Source organism: Dermochelys coriacea, chromosome 1 (genome assembly GCF_009764565.3).
Source record: "Dermochelys coriacea isolate rDerCor1 chromosome 1, rDerCor1.pri.v4, whole genome shotgun sequence".
NCBI lineage: Eukaryota > Metazoa > Chordata > Testudines > Dermochelyidae > Dermochelys > Dermochelys coriacea.
In genome coordinates this window covers 234,744,362-234,760,745 of record NC_050068.2, presented here as the reverse complement: position 1 = coordinate 234,760,745, position 16,384 = coordinate 234,744,362, and the positions used below count along the sequence as shown (strand labels likewise).

Sequence of the window (16,384 nt, the reverse complement as noted above, 5' to 3'; positions counted from 1 at the left end):
GGCCCAACCTACCCAGCCCAAATATTTCCTCACCCAGATAACCTATAGAGTAAGTGTACTCAAAGATCTAACATATTATGACATATATTCATACCTATTAATGTCGATTATCTCATCCCCGAAACAGTTACCCTTGGTCTAACTTATGACTTCCATGTTTGGTAGTGTACGCTCCTGTTACCGGTCTGTTCCAGACCTATGGTAAACATATTCAGTTCTTTGTTCAGTTGCCCATTCAGTCCCCCTCTTGACCAGAAGATATTTAGGTTCTTGTCCCAAATTCATGCTACAATGTTAGAGAACACAGATTGTTCAAAGGTTACAAACAGTCATACTGACTTGCTCTAGCTAATCATGCAGGATACAGGCCTGTAGGTTCCTTGTGTTATAGCCAACTATTATGAATAACCATGAATAACTATTATGAATAACATATACTGGAATTTGACATAAACAAAACCTAAGAAATAATATTATCAGTCAAACCAATGAAGAAAACACATTGTGCAATATAGCAAGTTAGCAAACTGGCCTTATGGCTACAAATCCCTCCTTTGATGGAGTGATTGCATAAAAACCCCATCACATAGATGAGAGGGTTGAGAGTGGATTGTGGAGACAGGTTCCACATTAATTTCCACCTCTCAGGGTGGAGGTAAGATGTCATAATGATCTGTCTCCTGATATAGCTCTGTCATAGGCATTATGGATACATATTTACCAGCATCTATATCTGTCAGCTGTATTGGCAATTGCTCTCTTTCTATTAATTTGTTGATCTTACATTGCATATATCCTAAAGTGATGAAAATAATTCCTGTTGCAATACCTTGGACAATAATCCATCCCTTTAACCCAACTTCTTCCCAGGGCACATCTACTGCCTGATCTCCGGCATCTAATAATTGGACAATAGCTTGTTTAGCCTCATCCATGTCATTTGTAATTTGAATGAGGTGGGTTTCCTTTCAAATTAATAATTGTTTTAATTGTAGTCCCAGAGGGGGAATATATACCAAAAATGTTGGAGTGTTTTGGACAGTCAAGTCCTGATAAAAGGGATCAGATAAAATAATAGTAGTGTTTTCAAAGGCGAGAATAGGGGAAATCACTTGGTTTCCAAATGACGTAAACTGCTTTGGAGTAAAACAGAAATTCATATCTGTGATCTGACACTCCAAGGAACCATATAGGAAAGAAACTAATCTTTCCTGGTTAGTTACTATGCAAAATTGGCCATTTCCAGCATAGGTCACCCTCTCCATAGGAGTCTTCCATCTGATCAGTCGGACCATGCATGCTGATGATGATTGATTCCGGAACTCTCCATGCAGTTCACACAAGACAGTATTTGCCTCAAACACATTGTATCTATAGATATACTGCGGCCCCTTTACAGAGCAACAGGCCATCTGTGGAACTTTCCAGGTTTGGGTCAGCGTGTGATAGATTACCAAGGCAGAAACATTGACATGTTCCTTATAGATGCCATTTTCGAGGTGACCTATGGACTGGACTGCAGCCAGTTGCTTATATACATCCTTGTCTGAGTCAAACATAGGCTACAGTTCATGTCCTATTACTCATTTACCCAGCAGGCCCGAGATGATGCTGGCTTCGGTAGAACAGTATTGCAGGCTGCTGGAGTGTGAACTCTAAGCTCTCCTCCGAGGATACTGCTTGTGAGTCACCTAAAACGGAATCAATATGAGCAAGCACTTGAAGAAGAAAAAATGGTTACCTATCTTTTCATAACTGTTGTTCTTTGAGATGTGTTGCTCATGTCCATTCCATTACCTGCCCTCCTACCCCTCTGTTGGAGTAGCTGGCAAGAAGAAACTGAGAGGGCATAGGGTCGGCAGCGCCTAATGTACCAATGCATGAGTGCGGCACTCAAGAGTGTTCTACAACCGACCCTCTGGATACTGCTAAAGCAAAAATCTCCAACAACTGTGCACGTGGGTATGCATACACTTCGAATGGAATGGACATGAGCAACACATCTCAAAGAACAAGTTACGAAAAGGTAGGTAACCATTTTTTAATGACATAGAAGAAAACATAAAATCATCACTGATAAAGTTTGCAGATGACACACAAATTGGGGGAGTGGTAAATAATCCAGAGAACAAGTCACTGGTACAGACCGATCTGGATCACTTTGTTAGCTGGGTGCAAGCAAACCATATGTGTTTTTAATATAGCTAAATGTAAATATATACATCTAGGTACAAAGGATGTCGGCCATACTTACAGGATGGGGGATTCTATCCTGGGAAGCAGCAACTCTGAAAAAAGATTTGGGGGTCTTGCTGGATAATTTGCTGAACATGAGCTCCCAGTGCAATGGTGTGGTCAAAAGGGCTAATTCAATCCTTGGATGCTTAAACAGGGGAATCTCAACTAGGAGTAGAGGGGTTATTTTACTTCTGTATTTGGCACTGTTGTGACCACAGCTGGAATCCTGTGTCCAGTTCTAGTGCCCACAGTCCAATGAGGATGTTGATAAGGGTTCAGTCCAATAAGGATGTTGGACAGGGTTCAGAGAAGAGCCCTAATGAGAGTGATTAAAAGATTAGAAAATTTACCATGTAATGATAGATTCAAGGAGCTTGATTTAGGTTAAGAAAGACAAGGTTAAGAGATGGCTTGATTACAGTCTATAATTACCTACATGGGGAACAAATATTTAATAATGGGCTGTTCAGTCCAGTAGAGAAAATATAACACAATTCAGACTGGAAATAAGGTAGACATTTTTAGCAATGAGAGTAATTAACCACTGGAACAACTTAACAAAGTCTGAGGTGGATTCTCCACACTGACCATTTTTAAATCAAGACTTTGATGTGTTTCTAAAAGATCTGCTCTAAGAATTTTGGTAAGGCTGTATGATGTGTGTTGTACAGGAGATCAGACTAGATGAATAATTGGTCCTTTCTGTTCTTGGAATCTATGTGATTCACACAGGGTCATACTGGGGACAGTGGCAAATGTGGGAACTGAACCCATGTCTCCCAAGTCTCAGTCTAGCGCCCTGTTCGCTGTATCATGCTCCCTCTGTGAGACAGTGTCTTTTCATGTGAAATTTCTGAGAGCTCCTAGTAGAGATTGAATTCAGGCTGTGAAGCTTGGAACTGGGTTCAAGTTTGAACCTGAATGTTCCCAAGATTCAGTGTTTGCTTGTGGAGGGATGATGGGTGGAAGGACTCTAGTTTGGGCCCATTTCTAATTCCTGGTTTGGTCTAGTTTATAAAAAATGAAACAAGAGTCGGCTTCCTTTCCTCCCATCAGCATTTGTGAAAGACAAAAAGCTCTGACGGGCATGCAAATGATGAAAAGGAAACAGTTTACAATATTTTCAATGTCTGTGAGTTTTGGACAGAGATTTGGGATGGTTCTTCCTTTATCAGAACTGGTTCATGCTTCCTTAATTGTAACACTTCTGATATGAAGCCCCATTTTGCACCCATCAAGGTTAGTGGGAGCAAGGCTTTCTCTGAATGCAGGAGAGCAACTTTCAGAAAGTTATCAGCAAAAAATAAGGGTTTAATGCATAATTTTTGCAATTCACAGAGAAGGCGTCTTGATGTTCAGGGCTGAGATGAGGTCATTGGTAGGACAAAAATTTCTCCTGCCTGTGGATTTTGATTTCTGGTGCCATAAATTTTTCCAGCATGGTGATTTCCCTCTTCCCACCCACCACTCAAAAAAAATCACAAATGATTTCAATATACTGTAGTTAATTACTATATTACAAGCTCTAATTAATTGCTTCAAGTGCCTGCACAATATGATGCCCAAGCCAAGAGGGACACATCCCCGTCCTTAAGTGGATGCATGTTCTTGTCAAGTTAACTTACCCACATTTTACTCACATGAAATATTCCTTATCTCCTGCTTCTTGACACACGTGACTGATAAATGTTTTAAAGGCACATTTAACGTTGATATTTTTGTCGTCTGAAATGACAGTGACTTCAGTAATCCCCAGATTTTATTTTACATAAAGTGACACGTTACATGATGGTGAACTCCCCAGATTTTACTGGAAGCCACACACTGGTAAAAATATATATTGCCTCAAACTCTTGTCTTTGTGTGGTTCAGACATATGCTTTTAATGTTTCAGTGACTAGGTTAAAACTAAAGAGTGTTAAATATTAAAACACATCTTAGAAATACCCTGGAAATGCAGTAGTCAGAACTAATGTTCCTCTATTAACTATTTAGTTTTCCTGAAACCTTTAATGCACTGGACTTTTTTGTTCTCTTCTATTTTTAAAAATCATGTCATATTAGCAAGAGGATGTAGTGGAAGATAATCAGGAATATTATCAAGACTTTTGCAATTAAAAAAATGTTAAATGGGCGTTTATTAAATTTTCTACCCTTGTTATGGAGCTGACAGTAGCTCCTCCATATTTTAAACCTTGCATTCAGTTTTTCAGTTTCAAGTCCTTTTGTTATTCATGCAGACAAATGTTGATCATAACCAAATCAGCTTCACTCTTGGTTGAAGCTGACTATTCAGTGACTAGTAATGCTGTTTTCACATTTAATGAACTGGGAATTTTCATTCTACTTAACTTTAAATATAGTTTCATTATAGCCGAGTTCTTCATAAGCTTTGTGTGTTTTCAAAATAGAGACAGTAAAATTCACTTGATTGGACTTTGATTTTGGCTTCATCACTCATGAGTGATATGGCTGTCCCAAATGTGTGCGATTAATCCTTTGTATTGTCCCACATCATTGTATTTTCTCTTTGACCCTGATTCAGCAAAGTACTTCAGTGCATGCCTGACTTTAAGCGCATGAGTAATGGAGGCCAGTGTCAATAGAAGCATGCTGCAAGTTAGGCACATTCTTAAGAATCTTGCTGAACCTGGGACTATTATGTATGCAGTTAAACCGCTGATGCAACAGTTACAGTATGTTGTATGGCAACAAACAGATGGATTTATGGGTGTACCTATTTGTTCATTGTAATTTGAATCTTCATTTGGAAATGGTACAAGGAAGCAATGCAAAGCAGCAAGTATTAAAACTTGGGTCTGCCCATAATTAGCAGGAGGAAATACTTTCCTCGTCTCAGAACAGAGCATCTCAGGTTTGGTTTAAAAAAAAAAAGTCATATACTTTGACTCTGACCTTTAACTTTTCATACAAGTCATAAGTAAGCTTTTAAGCTCTCGACTTAAATTGCGGTTCAAAGCTGCCAGAAATTGATTTGTCCATTTCATGATGGTACAAAGTGCTGACCAAAGCAATGAGAAGTTTGTATAACTGTAGGGGATTTTAGGCCCTTTTTTTACTGACTAATTTTACTCATACTGATATCTGTGCAAGTTTTAGCATTAATTGTAAGGTTTATTCCACACAGGTCAGTCTAAAATACAAGTGTAACCTATGAAGATAATGTTGACAAGAATATCTTTTTATTATACAATGCATTTCTTCACAAACTATGTTTCAGGCTATTAGCCAAACAGGCTTACTTTAGTCAAATGAGTAGACCACTGAAGTTACATATGAGAAGGTACTTCTCATATGAGTAAGAGAGCAGGATTTGGGAAACCATTTGCAAATTAGGGAACACAATCTTTTGCTCAAGGAATTTCGGGGTAAACCCCTTTTCATATTTAAAAAAAGTGTCAGTGGCTCTGCAAAGACAAAATTTTAAAAAATCTATCTTATAAATTCTAAAAATGTTGCTGTTTTCTTACTCTTTGCATTTTCCTCAGCTTGGAGAAGGAATTAGACTCTTTTTCTAATCAGTTTCTCATGCATGAAAGGAAATTAAAATAAAAGGTATATTATTTCTCTTTCTGTTGGGCCAGATCTTTAGCTGGTGTAAATCAGCATAACTCCATTGACTTCATCAGAGCAATTCCTCTCAGTCTCAACTTTTGCAAGGAATCTGTCACCTTTCACATAAGGAGAGTTTCTCTTTCATGTTCGTTTGCCACCCAGATTTAAAAAATGATCCCAAATCCTTGTATAGACTGTGAGGGATTGCATCTTTGAACTGCTGAATTGGAAAATCTATTAATGGAAGAGTGAACTTTTCATGTTCTGTCAGATTGGGTCATGGTGGTATAAACTTGACCCACCAAGAAGGAAGACTTTGTTTCTTTTCTGTTGATAATTTTCATAGTGAAAGCCACAAGGTTTTCTTTTTAAAAGCATGACATGAGATGATAGAAATATAAGAAAAAATTATTAGCATATTTGCTGCTTTATGTTTTTTAAATTAGATAATCTGCTTCCTGTGGAATGTGGTATAATTTGAATTTTTTCAAGCACACAACTATTAGGCAAATAATTAAAATCATTGTGATCTTCAGAATACAGTCTGCACGATCCACAATGGTGCTTATACTCCCTGCAGGCATGTATGCAGGGCTAGAATATTTGGATTTGTCTCTTGGCATGTGCCATGATTTCTCGGGTAATCTAAAGGCAATCCTGCAACGTTAATTTGTGTTTAGTCTCATTGAAGTCAAAAGCTGCAATGTCCAGCCCCAAAGAACAGCAAGTTGCGTTTCTATGCTCAGCAGTAGATCTAGATGATTTCTGCATATTGTTTCTTTCCTGTTTAGCATACTCTATCTTGTGTTTTGTTACTGGAATCCGGTATGACCCAATGGCTAGAAGGGACTATAAAAGGGTATTAGAGAGACAAAGGCTATGTCTACACTGCAATGTAAGCCCAGGGTTCAAACTCAGACTCAAGCCTAACCTACTTTCCATCTATACACAAATTGCATGAAACCAGGGCTCAGACCCAGAGTACCAGGACCCCACAGGAAATGGAGGGTCTGAGTCAAGCTGGGACACTGGGTTCAAGTCCTATTGCTTTCCAGTATAGAGACAGCCCCACTGGACTCACGTTCTGGGAGTCTGCCAAAAGTATTCCACAATCCCACAGTCTGACTTTCATTGTCCTCTGTTTGGTGGACAGTGAAGTTTCCCACGCTGCACCATGATGAAAGGATAGAGCTGCCACATTTTAGGAGAGTGCTCAGTTGGGACCCAGGGTTCAACAGTTCCTAAAGTGGTGTTACAAATGAGTGTAGATGCTCAAGCTCTAGGTTAGCAAACCCAGGGTCTGCTAAGTTGAGTTCTACTAACAGTGGGCTTACACTGCACAGTGTAGATATACCCAAAGAGACTAAGGGCCAGAGATTGGGTCCTGCTACAAGTCCTTTGTACCACTCTAGTGACACAAAGCAGCTATAATGCTGTGTCAGCCAGATGGTAGAGAATGTCCCCATCATGGAGGAATTCTCGGTGATACAGAGATACTGTAATGCAGGCATGGCCAGCCTGAGCCTGAGAAGGAGCCAGAATTTACCAGTGACATTGCCAAAGAGCCACAGTAATACATCAGCAACCCCCCATCAGCTCCAACCCCTCCACCCGCTCCCAGCACCTCCCGCCCACTGGCAGCCCTGCTGATCAGTGCCTCCCCCTCCCTCCCCGCACCTCCTGATCAGCTGTTTCGTGGTGTGCAGGAGGCTCTGGGGGAGAGGAGAATGAGCGAGGGCATGGCAGGCTCAGGGGAGGGGGTGGGAAGAGGTGGAGTGGGGGCAGGGCCTGTGGCAGAGCCAGGGTTTGAGCAGTGAGCACCCCCCGGCATATTGGAAAGTTGGCTCCTGTAGCTCCAGCCCCACAGTCAGTGCGTATACAAGGAGCCGCATATTAACTTCTGAAGAGCCACATGTGGCTCTGGAGCCAGAGGTTGGCCAACCCTGCTGAAATGGCTGCTACAATGTGACCCTAAGAGCTCTTGTATGCCAGCTGGCAAAGGCCACAACCAATACACTGTTATCAGAATATTTAGCCAAACAGGTATCCCCTTTTAAATGTCTCACCTAGGAGTGTGATTGGGGGAAAGGGAGCAAGACCAAGGTGTTCCTGTGCACACGTGGTCTCTTGCTGCTGAAGGAGCCTCTTGGAGTCCATAGGTACAGCAGCCAAGAGGCTACTCTAGTTTACTCCTGGGACCGGGATGGGCTCGAGATTGGGGGAGCATTAACAATATGGTGTAAAGTCACCCTGTCAAATTATAAAATACAGCTCTGAAGAAGTCCACAATTGGGCTTGAGGACAGAGTTAGTATTGTGATTATATTTTTTAGTAGATGCTTAAATAGAATGGCAGCTAATCACAAAGACTTGGTGTAGCTATGTACTCAGAGTAGCACTGGGTCCACCAAAACTTTTTTTCACCATCTGTGGGTGATTAATTGCAGTTGAGCAGCCTGACCATAGTAATGTTAATACTCTCAAGGGTCTGACCATCATCACCTGCACTCCAAAGCAGCCCTCTGGTGAGAATTCTTGTTCATACCTTAGGGGTGTGTGGGTGTGTGTGTGTGTGAGAGAGAGAGAGAGAATGAGATTGATTCATGCCCTATTAGGCCTTAGTCATCTGCTGCTCATCATGAAAACTTCAATTACTGTTATACAACTCTGCCCTGTATTTGTTGCCATTAACCATTCTATTGAGGTTAAAACCTGAACACAGCACTTCCCAGACTTTAGAAAGCTAAGCACCCCCTTCAAGAATTTGAACCCAGACACACCTACTGTGTATTGTTCAAAGGGCTATACATCTTATTTTTATATATCTTCTACCTATCTGTACCTGGTATCTTCAGGGCATACAACATGCTTTGGGAAATGCTGCCCTGAGGATAAATGGGGATGGTTCACTACTCCATTGTGAAGTGGGTGTTCCGCTGCATCTTAAGAAAGTTGTCATGCAATAATGAATGTCTCTGCTACTGAGTGAACGTAGTCAGGTGAAAGAGAAATGTCCTTGGCAGTGCATTGCTGCAGGGTTAATAAGGGAACAAGTCTGGGTAATAGTGAAGGTGGGATAAACAACATACGTACAAAGAAAGGACAGTGTAGTCCAAATGAAGGGCTGAGGTGTAGTGTTTATCTCAGATTGGATGGAGAATTTGGAGATTCCCAATCCAGATGGATGTTTGGCTACCCCATATCTCCTCCGACTTGCCAACTATGATGAGGTCTCAGTTACATAGGGAAGTATAGTACCCCAAGGTTATGCTTCCTGCAGTGATGTTGCAGCACCAGAAAACCTGATTGGCTGGCACTGTGATGATAGCATTTCTGGGCGGAGCATAGTAGTGGTTAATTGGCATTTGAGTATTACTGGTGTGACAGTTGGTCCGGCTGGTGGCAGCTTATCAACTTCATTTCTAACATTTAAGTCCATTGATATAAATAAACAGGAGGCTTTCACAAAAATTTAAGGAGTACTTGTGGCACCTTAGAGACTAACAAATTTATTAGAGCATAAGCTTTCGTGAGCTACAGCTGTAGCTCACGAAAGCTTATGCTCTAATAAATTTGTTAGTCTCTAAGGTGCCACAAGTACTCCTTTTCTTTTTGCGAATACAGACTAACACGGCTGCTACTCTGAAACAAAAATTTAAACAATAGCAACTGATGTGATTTTTCCATCTTGTCAAAACTGTTTCTGCATTTAGTGAGGTGGGTGCTAAAATGACAGCCAGCAGACTGAATTCATAGCCTGATACGCAGAGTAGCTTGAGCATCATCAGAGGCAATAGACGCTTCCCCCACTGTGCCCAACCAAAGAACCTCAATCCAGACTTTATGACACCACTTCCAGAAGTGAGTTCGTTCTGCCTACCACCTCAGTCCCTAGCCTCTCTACTGAGACTATGAAACAGACTAATGGTATTTGTGATCTGGACATTCAGAAGTGGGTTTAGATTGTCCACTTGTGTCGCATTGGCTGCCAAACAACTATGAGATGGTAACATCTTTCAGTCGTTTTCAGCCTGGCTTGGATTTGAAACAGCGAAGCATAGAAGATACAGCTGAAAATCACTGTTGTCTTCACCTTGCATATGCTGAGCGAGATTGAAAATCATTGCCAAATAATAGCTGCTTTTCCCTCTCTCTCTCTCTCAACTATTTATTACATTCTTTTGAAGCATAACACATGCAGCCCTGTGGAGCCAGTCCTGCCTCTTCTTCTATCTCCTTTCTACTGTTAATCTGGTAACTGACCACTTATCATACTTATTATCTTTGTAATTGAAACTGTGAAAGTCTATGGCAGGTAGCAAGCAGATGGTCTTTGTAGTGCTGTCTCTGATTCTCTATGCCTCAACCCATAAAGCACAACCCTCCCCCAACCCCAGGAACAACAACAACCCCAAACAAAAACTAACATAAAAATCCTGATGCTAGAAAGCATTGCGTATGACCAACACTCAGCATGGGGGTTGTTGCAACAGATTTTAACATATGTGCTTTAGGCCTCTTGGCACACTCCTTCTTGGGAAGAGGGGAGGGAGCATGCCCCCAAGCAGTTGGTTGGCTTTGCTTGTTTCTATAGCAGCCCGAAGGAGAAAAATCATGTTTAAACACTAATATATTAAAACAAAACAAAAAACAACAATTACAGGAAAAGGGGTTTTAGTATCATTAATAATAATAAAGAAATTGCATCAAAGATGAATGAGTTTATATTGGAATAATTATGTTTTAAGGTATGTAACATTAAAAGGCACTGAATGGAATATTCACTGTTTTGTAGGAATAGTAATAATGAGATTCTTGCCACCTAATCTTACAATAATTGGGTTATTACTATGCAAATTAAGGTATTACTTAAAAAAAATAAGGAGGTAAGATAGATTGTTGAGGCAGCCATTTATCTATCCTTAAAGCTAAGCTGTCAATTCTCTTTAGGCTGAAGATCTTTTTTAAACAATTTGGAGATGCTAATTTCATTATTTTTTTACCTACTTTCCCATTAGAATATATTTTAGTTTTCTCAGGTTGCAAATCAGTAGTGGCTGAGTTTGTACATTTTTAGTCTCTTGTGGAATCCTTTAGGAATAATTAGACCAAATAACTATGATTATTATCTTTTTTTTCCTCATTCCTTTAAATAAAATAATGGTTTGTGTATCCTGCTAGAGATTTGTATTGGGGGACTGGGGAGGGAGGGGAGAATTAGATAAATCAGTGAATTTAACCCTGTTTTCTGTTCTTGAATTGTCCAACAGCTGCTTATAGATTTCTTGATTTTTATTAGTTATTAGAAAGTATTTGCTGATTAATTATTGGCCTTGGTGATCATTTGTGAGGAGTCTGTTGTGAGTGTTCACTATGCAAAATTTGAAGTTTGAGTTCTGTTTGGTTATTTTTGATTGGACACACAGGTTACATAGAATTGTTTTTGTATCCCTGTTAAGGATAATACTTTGCATCAGATTTCTGTGTAAATATTCATGTTTGAGTTAAAAATTTCTCTGTAATGTCTAATATTGGCTTAAAACTTGCTGTAGATGTGAATATTCCCTAGTACTATCATGTTAAAATATGTATGGAAAGCCAGAAGAAGGGCACAAACACAGCCATATGTGAACTCAGTTTGCATGAATATTCACAGAGAGGTCTTGTCCAGATGTGCCTAGACCCTCATTACTTACTGTCTCCATTACTTCAATCCATCCCCATGTGCTAGTTTCCCAAATGATCCCTTATCCAAGCTCTAGACTATGTAGAACTTAAAGTCTGAAAGGTGCTGAGTGCTTACAACTCCTATAGAACATAGAGTTAACCAACTGCCACTGTCATGCCATTCCCCACGGAACACAAGGCAAGATCTGCCTTCTGGACCTTGATGTAATTGTACAAACTTATTCCATCCTATGCCTCTCTTATCACCACATGATCCCTTGTCACAGGGTAACTGGCCCACTGGCAGAGTCCAGTGCACCTGGACTTATTCCTTGTTGCCCAGTAAGGCTTCAGAGATGGCACCTTGGCCTTATAAAGGGAGTTGTTGGCAGATGCCTGCAGACACTGCAGGGAGTAAAAAAGCTCCTGCGGGGCCCTGAGTCAGCAGGGGAAGACTCCACAGGTTTCCCCCTTTGGAGAAGGCCAAACTCCAGGCAAAAGGTGCTGGGAGACAGGAAGACAGAACCAAAAGGAGGAGAGGCTAGGCCCAGCTCAAACTGGGATGAAGACTTCATAGGTTTGAGTTCTGTTTTGTGCAGGACTTAATAACTTGGACTGCGGAAGGGGAATGTTTTGAACATCTGGCCTGTGTAGACTTTTTAAGGGGCCCTGAGTCAAAGAAACAGAGGCAGGCCTCAGCACAGCCACTCTGGTCAGCTGGGTGGGGAGGTCTATGGGGTGGGGGGGAGAGGAGAGGGTGTGCCATTTGACAGTCCTCCCATCAGCTGACTCTGAATCTTGGTTCCTTCATCCTTGGTTCACCTCTCCACTGCTGTGGCAGGGGCTGTCTCCAGTCTGACTCTTATCCCTGACTCTTATCCCTTATCCCTCTTATCCTGTACCTCATTTTGTTGTTGGATTTAACCTTTTCAAATCCTTTCTAAAAATGCACCATGTAAGCACCTAGAGGGGGAGGGGTGGTTTTTGGGAATGAGAACAGGAGTTCTCATCCCATTCCTGATACTGGCTTCCTCTGGCTTTGGGCAAGTCACATAATCGCTCCTTCTCATTTCCCTCCTGTACAACTGGAATATTAATATGTATAATACGTACCTACCTCAGGGACAGTGAGATATCAGAGGTAATATATACATAGCTACCTTACGGGTGTAATAAAGTTGAATTAACTGGTCAGATAAAGTACATTAAAGTTTTTAAAGTGCTTTGTTTTTATTAATTAAAATGCTATATTAATAACAAGATAATTACTCAGCATTAAGGTACTTTTGTAACCCTGTGTATTTTGCAAGAGACCGTGAAGCATTTTGTGTGACACTTGTCCTATGAAATCTGCTATACAGAAATAAAAACAGCAATTGTGAATTGCCTGAGAGGAGAGGGAAAGAAGCCCCTTTATCTGTGTGAAGAAAGGTACTGCCAACCTATGCCTCCATGTCACTGGAGCTCCCTGGGACATGGTGCTTTCAATAGTGCTCTCAAAAAGGAATGCCAGGTGAAGGCTTTGAACTGCCATGGTGTCCCTGAACATAAATACCATAAGTATCACCAGCTTTTAAGTACAAACTGTAGATATTAAGATTAATGTATTAAAATATTCATACCCTATAGTACTAGAAATGTGATTTTGTGCTTATTGTATTCATTCTCAGAACACCCCTGTGAGATAGGAAATTACTGTTATTCTCATTTTACAGATGGGGAACTGAGAGACTAAGTGACTTGCCCAGACAGGAAGTCTGTGGTGGAGCAGAGAATTGAATCTTGGGTCTCCAGAATCCCAGGCTAGTCCCCTAACCACTGCACCATCTTTCCTCTCACAAATGAAAGCTGTGCACTTTTGAAGGTGCATGAGAGTGAAATCTGTGCTAATAGTTAGCTGCTAAAATGTCAATCTTCCATATTAATTGTGCCAGGATACTCCCACTTGTTACAAAAGCCATTGGCTCTTATTAACAGTTTCTGTTGTTCTTGATGTACTGATTCTTCCTTAACTGCTCTGTATGTAACTGAGCCTCTGACCTCACAGTTCATATTCAACCTTGACTATAGCAATCAAGAAGAATAGATCTATATAGCTGGGTGCACCTGAACTAAATAGTTGTGGTCTTGGCTCATTTCCAAACCACGAAAGCACCCTGTGTAACATACTCACCACAGTGGAGATCAACAGGATGTCCTGAGGGAAGATGTGCCTGATCTCTTCCTAGCAGGAGTAATATAAAATGGGTAAAGAAGCCTGCATAAAGAAACCTGAACTGTCCTGTTTGCCTTAATGAGGGCATGAGTAGGGTTGGGTGAACTGGTTCCAGTAAAATAAAATCTAAGTTACACCTTTTCCCAGAATTCACACTGAAATTTTCTGAAGCTCAAACAAGTTAAATTATTTTTTCAGCGTTTCAGTTTTCTTCACATGTGTGTTGTTGATGGGACAAAGCTCAAGTGATAGTGCTCGGAACTTCGGCAAGAAATTTGCTGGATTTCTAACCTGACTGGAGGTAAGGACGACTGGAAATCTCATGGGAGAATCTGATCTTTTGAGATTCCAGCCCACTTTTTCCAGGATGAAAAGTTTTTTTAGACCATTTAGATAAGCTTCACATAAGCATCTTAATTTTTTGTGTGCCCATCTGAACAAATCCTCTGAACCTTTTTTGAGTTTGTCCTTCCCTAGTAATGAGTGCAGGCTGAGAGGAGAATAGGCTCTTAAGAAAGCTATGAAATATAATATCTTTGATCCTTAAGCAAAATTTCCCTTAAAAAGGGATTATTTTAACCTGAAATTTCAAGCAACTGCCTACTGCATTTTTATAAATGCTGCCAGTACACTCTGTTTTGTGCTAAACATAGGAGACGACATGGTTACAGTTTAAGTTAGACAGAAACAGCTCAGACATAAAATGTGTGCATGTGCCACAGTATGTACCAATAGCAGCTACATCATGTTGTCACATCTTTTTGGAGTGCTGGCACTTCAAAAGGAACTCAAAGGCATCCCACTGCAGCATTGATTGATGGGGTTGTAACATATAAAACAAAGATAATTTCCCTTCATTATCAAATGGCCATCATTACTCTGATCTGGGCCTAAGTTTCTCAGAGCCCACTACAAAATAAGAAATGTGGGGGAAGAGGGACATCATTCAACTTCTGTCCTACCTATTACTGAGTACTTTCAGTTTCCTGTATCTCAGCCTCCTGCATTATCCTCTTTACCTGTGACTCCAAAGCTCCCCACCTCCCCAAATATTCCTCTCACCTCTTCATGGACCCTGGTGAACTGATATACATACATCAGGAAATCATCAAAGTGAAATTTTTCAAGGCAGAGGGGAAAGCAAGAGCAGTTAGGGAATATAATTGTTGCTGCTACTGACTGCTGGCACCAGAGTGATGAGTTCAGAGATGGGGAATCAGGACTCTGGCTAGCAGTGATGGGGTGGAATGTGTTTGTGAGAGAGAGAGAGAGAGAGAGAGAGAGAGAGAGAAAGGGAGGTGAGGGGCCCTACATGGCCATCTAGGTTGCATACAAGTATGCTTCACTGCTTCTGGTTACTGAAAATAGAATTTACTGTTGGCCCCTTAAACTTATTAGTTACCACTGCTGGCTGTGAGTTTTAACTTTTGGTTTTGATCCATTACTGTAATAAACAAACTTTGTCAAAAATCCTAACATCTGGTTGGGAGGGGACACATTTTATTTTTAATGTTAAAAGCCATGAAAGCTTTTCTAAAACAGCTGTAGAGGAGTTTACGCACTGAGCCTGCAAAAGCACTTTGTGATCTTTTCTAATGCCTTTGGGTTTAGCGGAAGCTCTTTTTTTTAAAAAAAAAAACCCCTAATATTATGGTTTAAAAAAAGGGAAAAACAAAAAGAAAGGACGTTGCCCCATCAGCTAGAACTCTTACAGGACAGCATGTCCAAAGTCAGAAAAGAAAAGAAAAACAATTTTCAATTACGCGAGACAGTCTGAGATGTGATTTTTGGCTCAGAAATGGGTTGAGAGTGAGACTCGGGAGTCATCAGTACAGAAGTGGCAAATTGAAGCCATCATTCCACAATGATGTGAAAATACAGAAAGTTTAAAGTGGGTATAATTGCTCAGATACCACTGGGATGGGGACATTAAATATATCTAGTGTTTTTAGATAACCCAGCAAGCGGTAAGAGCACAGTAACATCTGTGGTGGTGGTGCTAGGGGACCCTATAATTATTGAGATACATTTATAATTGACTCAATAGCAAGATGAGATGCAGCGCTAAAGAAAAGGTGATTTTTATCTTGGTTAATTTTGTTTTTCTTTGAATTCCTTTTCAAACGTTGCCATCTCCCTCTCTTTCTGTCTCTCACTCACTGGTGGCTGTTTGTGCCCTTCAGACTGATGGCAAGCAGATGGCTCTTTCTACAAATAATGTTCAATGCTGATCTGTCACTTGGCCACTAAGCAGTGTTGTAACGGAAGGGAAGTTGAACTCACTGTGTGCAAAACATTAACCTATTTGGCCTCTACTGGCATGGGGCTCAGGAATCTGGGTTGGCTTATGAACCTGGTTTTCTCAGGGGATAGTGCAACAGACTTGCTGAGCCACCAGGTCAGCTGTTAAAAGCTAATTTTTAAGTGGGTTCAGATCTCTATCCATATGCGGATAACATTTAAGTGGAAGTAATTTCGACTTTTAATCAAACAAAAATCCATGCTACAAAAACAAATGAAGGTCTTATTATAGATTCGTGGTGCTGTGTTTGTGTCTATTCAAGGATAATAATAAGGGGATATATTTCAAATGAAAGAGATGTGTATAGGAACAAATGTTGGTGAATTTAAGCCTGAATAAATGAAACTCTGTTATTTAATTATAGCGTCTGAATATAAATGGGTAGCA

At 40.5% G+C, this 16,384-nt stretch overlaps 1 long non-coding RNA gene across 1 annotated transcript; it reads right to left on the bottom strand.

Moving 5' to 3' along the window:
- Positions 1–322: 322 nt before the first annotated feature.
- LOC122460651 lies at positions 323–15,040 on the bottom strand. Its single transcript, XR_006282095.1, has 3 exons — positions 15,029–15,040; positions 13,987–13,990; positions 323–460 (listed from the first exon to the last, which is right to left on the bottom strand). It is a non-coding gene; the product is annotated as an uncharacterized LOC122460651 (long non-coding RNA).
- Between the last annotated feature and the right edge of the window lie 1,344 nt (positions 15,041–16,384).